The sequence below is a fragment of the Astyanax mexicanus genome, chromosome 4 (assembly GCF_023375975.1).
Source record: "Astyanax mexicanus isolate ESR-SI-001 chromosome 4, AstMex3_surface, whole genome shotgun sequence".
Taxonomy (NCBI): domain Eukaryota; kingdom Metazoa; phylum Chordata; class Actinopteri; order Characiformes; family Acestrorhamphidae; genus Astyanax; species Astyanax mexicanus.
The window spans coordinates 24,491,337-24,498,284 of record NC_064411.1 but is presented as its reverse complement, the minus strand read 5'-3'; positions in this window follow the sequence as shown (position 1 = coordinate 24,498,284).

Below are 6,948 nucleotides of genomic sequence, written 5' to 3'. Positions count from 1 at the left end.
CCCATCTATTCCTCTCCCTTATCTTTACCCATCTATTCCTCTCCCTTATCCTTACCCATCTATTCCTCTCCCTTATCTCTACCCAACTATTCCTCTCCCTTATCTTTACCCGACTATTCCTCTCCCTTATCCTTACCCATCTATTGCTCTCCCTTATCTTTACCCGACTATTCCTCTCCCTTATCTCTACCCAACTATTCCTCTCCCTTATCTTTACCCATCTATTCCTCTCCCTTATCTTTAACCATCTATTCCTCTCGCTTATCCTTACCCATCTATTCCTCTCCCTTATCTTTACCCGACTATTCCTCTCCCTTATCTTTACCCATCTATTCCTCTCCCTTATCTTTAACCATCTATTCCTCTCCCTTATCCTTACCCATCTATTCCTCTCCCTTATCTTTACACATCTATTCCTCTCCCTTATCCTTACCCATCTATTCCTCTCCCTTATCTTTACCCGAATATTCCTCTCCCTTATCTCTACCCAACTATTCCTCTCTCTTATCTTTACCCATCTATTCCTCTCCCTTATCTTTACCCAACTATGCCTCTCCCTTATCTTTACCCAACTGTTCCCCTCCCTTATTTTACCCAACTATTCCTCTACCTTATCTTTACCCATCTATTCCTCTCCCTTATCTTTACCCATCTATTACTCTCCCTTAGCTTTACCCATCTATTCCTCTCCCTTATCTTTACCCAATTATTCCTCTCCCTTATCTTTACCCGTCTATTCCTCTCCCTTATCTCTACCCAACTATTCCTCTCCCTTATCTTTACCCATCTATTCCTCTCCCTTATCTTTACCCAACTATTCCCCTCCCTTATTTTACCCAACTATTCCTCTACCTTATCTTTACCCATCTATTCCTCTCCCTTATCTTTACCCATCTATTCCTCTCCCTTATCTTTACCCAATTATTCCTCTCCCTTATCTTTACCCATCTATTCCTCTCCCTTATCTTTACCCAACTATTCCTCCCCCTTATCTTTACCCATCTATTCCTCTCCCTTATCTTTACCCATCTATTCCTCTCCCTTATCTTTATCCATCTATTCCTCTCCCTTATCTTTACCCATCTATTCCTCTCCCTTATCTTTACCCATCTATTGTCATGCCTGACTTTAGGTGGGTCCTTTTTAGTGTTACATGATGCAACCCTTTACCAGCAAGTGAAGATTTCTTTAGTAGATCTTTAGTGCTCACCCGCGGCATAAAGAATGAATGGAGGACAGCTGCCTACACTCATCCCTCCACACTCCTGCTTTCAGCACACCATTTGCAGCCAGACCTGCAGCAATCACTGTAATCCAATCTGACAGAGCGAGGAATGAGGAGAATGAAGAGAGCGAGAGAGAGAAAGAGGTTGAGAGATAAACAAAAGTGGAAGAAATAAAAGTATTCAAAGAGAAATATAAAATGTGCTACAAACTGACAAAGTTGTGATTTTTGGAATAATGGAAGTAATAAAGTGTGAAACCGATTGACATACATATCATTCAGAACATTCTGAATAAAGACAAGAAATCATATAAAGGGAATTAACCTTTTGACCTGGATGACAGCTCTAGTTGATCTGTTATTCCAGGTGGTTGCTGGGGTGTTGCCATATGTTGTTGGATGGATGGAGATTGCTATGGTATCTCTGAAGATAACTAGGGTTACTTAACTCAGAGGAATATAGTGTATTGTTCAGCTCTTCTTATGTTAAACCACAGCAAGGTGTCTGACCTTAAGAGCACCTCAGGAGGCTTCAGCTTTCAGTGACTAAGGAACAACTCATAACAAGAAGGAATCTAACAGGGTGTGCTTTATCACCACAGTTAAAAATAAATGTTCCACACTTCATCTGCACCAAAATATGACACTTTATTCATCAGAACACTAAGTATAAAAAGATTGCAACCTTGTGTGCTTGCAATGATTCCAGATTCACCTCAGATATGTAAGTTGTATAAGAGATCAGTGGTATTAAATACAGAAAGTTACACCAATGTACAAAAAAGCATTTAATTATTCATTTAGATATATTCGTAAAAATATTAAACTATTTGACACCATTGACTACACAACATTTATACTGTTTTATTTTTAAGGGACTGAAGAGACTTACTGCATGTTCAACAATTAATTATATTATTTTCATTTAATTATTCTCATATTGTCTTTATACTTAGCTGTCCAGCCTATTATGGTAAAATATCAGATTTTAGATTTTTTAAAACATTAACATAGACAACCATGTCACTATCCACCCTGTCACTGTCCACCCTGTCACTGTCCACCCTGTCACTGTTCATCCTGTTTCTGTCCACCCTGCCACTGTCCACCCTGTCACTGTCCACCCTGTCACTGTTCATCCTGTCTCTGTCCACCCTGCCACTGTCCACCCTGTCACTGTCCACCCTGTCACTGTCCACCCTGTCACTGTCCACCCTGTCTCTGTCCACCCTGCCACTGTCCACCCTGTCACTTTTCACCCTGCCACTGTCCACCCTGTCACTGTTCACCCTGTCACTGTTCACCCTGTCACTGTTCATCCTGTCACTGTCCACCCTGTCTCTGTCCACCCTGCCACATTCCACCCTGCCACTGTCCACCCTGTCACTTTTCACCCTGCCACTGTCCACCCTGTCACTGTTCACCCTGTCACTGTTCACCCTGTCACTGTTCATCCTGTCACTGTCCACCCTGTCTCTGTCCACCCTGCCACATTCCACCCTGTCACTGTTCACCCTGCCACTGTCCACCCTGTCACTGTCCACCCTGTCACTGTTCACCCTGCCACTGTTCATCCTGTCTCTGTCCACCCTGCCACTGTCCACCCTGTCACTGTCCACCCTGTCACTGTTCACCCTGCCACTGTCCACCATGTCACTATCTACCCTATCACTGTCCACCCTGTCACTGTCCACCATGCAAATATCCACCCTGTCACTGTCCATCCTGTCACTGTCCACCCTGTCACTGTCCTCCCTGCCACTGTCCACCCTGTCACTGTCCTCCCTGCCACTGTCCACCCTGTCACTGTCCACCCTGCCACTGTCCACCCTGTCACTGTCCTCCCTGCCACTGTCCACCCGGTCACTGTCCACCCTGCCACTGTCCACCCTGTCACTGTCCACCATGTCTGTACCCTTCACCATGTCCAGAAGCTCCGCCCTCTTCTCTAAAATACAGAGTTACTATATTCACTAATACCACTTACAACTTTACTACTGTACACAACACAAGCCTTATGTTCACCATGTCTTTATCACCAACAAAATCTTAAGGCTTGTGTTGTGTACAGTAAAGTTGTAAGTGGTATTAGTGAATATAGTAACTCTGTATTGTAGTAGAGAAGTGGGTGGAGCTTCTGGACATGGTGGACATAAGGCTTGTGTTGTGTACAGTAGTAAAGTTGTAAGTGGTATTAGTGAATATAGTAACTCTGTATTGTAGAGAAGAGGGTGGTGCGTCTGGACATGTAGAGTAAAGAGAGACAGATAGAAAGAGATAATGAGAGAGAGAAACAGATAAAGAGAAAAGAAACAGGTAACACTTTATAATACTGTTCCATAGTTAATAGGTAACTAAGCAGGAACTAAGCAGTAACTAATTAATAGTGCTGCATTAACACCTAAATATTTTCTATTAACTACCAGGGAGTACTGAATAATTACTCAGTAGATAGTACTGAACTAATGATTATAGTAGTTCACTATTAACTCCACAATAATTACTGAGACTTACATATCTCTCAGAGAACTACTTACTAATGATATCTTCTTTATAATAACTACTTATTAATTACTGCTCAAATCAACATTAACTACTGAAAACCCTTACATGCCACCTGGGGAACTATAGATCTAAATCAGTCTACACAAACAATTATTTGATCAGTGGTGATATTAAAGGCATATTTGAAGCCAGTGACACCATTTGTAGTAGTAGTGACATTAATTACCTTATTATCATCATTATCTTCCAAATATTAGCAACATATAGTAAAATACTACAGTGTGTTGTAATCTGCTTAAACTTTATAACGTAATATTATTACATAGTAGACATTATTTATGTTCTCCAGAAGGCATCTAAGACTCTAAGACTGACTTTACTCAATTTTGTTTTAATAGTCACTGCTTTAATTTTAAGCACCAACCTTATAAACGTTCATCTTCAGCCTTGCAGTCTCACAGTTTTTTAGTGCGCATTATTAGGGTAATTACGGTAATTCCACAGCGCTGGACCGCTAGCCTCTATCAGTGTGTTTATCTGCTGCAGGTTATTCTATCAGTGGTGATATTAAAGTCAGTGACACCACTTATCATATATTAACCTTACTTACCTTAGTATGCTCAATATCTTCCAAATGTTAGACACACTGAAATGTGCAGTAGTCTGCTTAACCCCCATTTTTGTAATATTCTGTCAGTGTGTTACAGGTGTTTATTCTAAACCTGTGCTCTTCTTCAGTCCTCCTGGAGATGTGCTCAGTAGAAGTGATGGCTCACATACAGCTGTACTCTAGGCTGTGTCCTACATCCTTATTCTGGAGGAAATCATGTTTAAATGAATAAATATTTGTGTTAGATAACGGACTATGTGTCCCTGTGTTCTTCATAGATAATTAATAAGGGGTCCCTGTCTTCTTTTTTCGGGAGTTAACAGCAGCACATGGTAACCCATTACTAATTACTGAGGGGTTACTGTGTTCTTCTTTAGGAGTTACTGCAAATCATACCACAGTATTATAAAGTGAGAAACATGGTAACTAATTACTAATTACTGAGGAGTTACTGTGTTCTTCTTTAGGAGTTACTGCAGATCATGTCACAGTATTATAAAGGGAAATAATAATAATAATAATAATAATAATAAAAATAATAATAATAATAACACACATTTAACCTAGCTTACTAACACACACACATTTAACCTAGTTAACTAACACACACACATTTCCCCTAGCTAACTTAGCTTGCTAACTAACACACATATAACCTAGCTAACTAACCCACACATAAAAGTTAACTTAGCTAGCAAACGAACACACATAATAGGGGTGGGAATCGTTTACTATCTCACGATTCGATTCGATTCCGATTTTGGGGGCCACGATTCGATTCAAAATCGATTTTTGATTCAAAACGATTTGAATTATAAAAATTTCTGCTTCTGGCTTATGAATCTTATTGAAAAAAAACCCTCCATAATATACACTGGTCCTGGAGCAGGTAATGTGTTACAAAAACAATAAAATGTGCAGAAATTTGGGTCCTCAGTGACAGAGGAATCACTGGGATATCACAATGACGTTAATGAACAATAAATAAATAATAAATAACACTGCTTTATTACCAGGCTACTAGCGGTGGTGTGTAGGTGACGCTGCTGGGCTGATGTGATGATAGCAGTGGAGCGCTAAAGTTCAGGAGCAGCTGCTGATTAACTAGTTAATTTAAGGTCGTTGTATTTCTTCAGAAAGGGGGCAGGAGGTGGAGAAATTAATTCATATGGTCCATTCCTTAATTCCTCTGTGATGAGGAGCTGAAATTAGCTCTGATTAGCTTATTGTATTTTTCCGTTCCGCCTTAAATGCTGCAGCCCGCTGCCACCTGTAGCGTTATTTAAGGTGGAACTGGAAAGTTAGCTAGTTAGCTAGCTAACAGTTACTGAAACTAACTACTAGCGATCTTTTTTATGCTTGTTATGAAGCATTCTGCCATAAAACATTGAAACTACACGTTAATCTAATGTAATATAGTGCTTGTTCTGCCATCTTACCGGTGATTCTCAAACACCTACGCTCTGTGTGTGTCTGGAAGATCTCCGTTTGAAAGGACAAGCGCTATCCCCAGGGTTGCCAGGTCCAACAAAAATACCCAGCCCAAAATCAGTCTAAAACCCGCCCCTCAGAATCGATTTTGGGACATTTTAAATCGATTCTGAATCGTAGTAAATGAGAATCAAGATTCTTATGTGAATCGATTTTTTGGCACACCTCTAACACATAACCTAGCTAACTAACACACATTTAAACTAGCTAACTAACACACACATAACCTAGTTAACTTAGCCAGTTAACTAACACACACATAACCTAGCTAACTTAGCCAGTTAACTAACACACACACATAACCATGCTAACTTAGCTGGCTAACGCTAACTACACACACAACTTAGCTAACTTAGCTAGCTAACACACATCCTAAAACTGTTTAACAACCCACAAAGAGTCCTCCTCTGATCCGGGGGTAAAATCAGCTGGAAAAGATCTCAATATCTTGATTACTAGTTTATTTTCAATCAAATACAGAAATATGAAAGCAGCAGAGTCTCTCTTAATCCTCCTCCTCCAGCAGCATCAGCACAGCAGAGAATTTACACGAAGGACCAGGAGAGCTGCGTCCGCTGCGAAATTACCGTAATTACCCTAATAATGCGCAGTAAAATAAATCTCTGTGAGACTGCAAAGGCTGAAGATGCACTTTTATAAGGCTGATACCTAGTATTAAAGCAATGATTGTTACATTATTACAGTCTTACAGTCATTCTTAGAGTCTTAGATGCCTTCTGGAGAACTTTCATCAATGTCTTCTATGCAATAATATTACGTTATAATGTTGTTTTTTTCTTCCAAAAATGATGGTTAAGCAGAGTAATACACACTGTAGTATTTTACTATATGTTGCTAATATTTGGAAGGAACTGAGGATAATAAGGTAATTAAGGTTACCACTACTACAAATGGTGTCACTTGCTTAATACAAAAATGCTTTCAATTATTATGCATTTAACTCAAATATGCCTGATTTAGATCTATAGTTCCCCAGGTGGCATGTAAGGGTTTTCAGTAGTTAATGTTGATTTGAGCAGTAATTAATAAGTAGTTATTATAAAGAAGACATCATTAGTAAGTAGTTCTCCGAGAGATATGTAAGTCTCAGTAATTA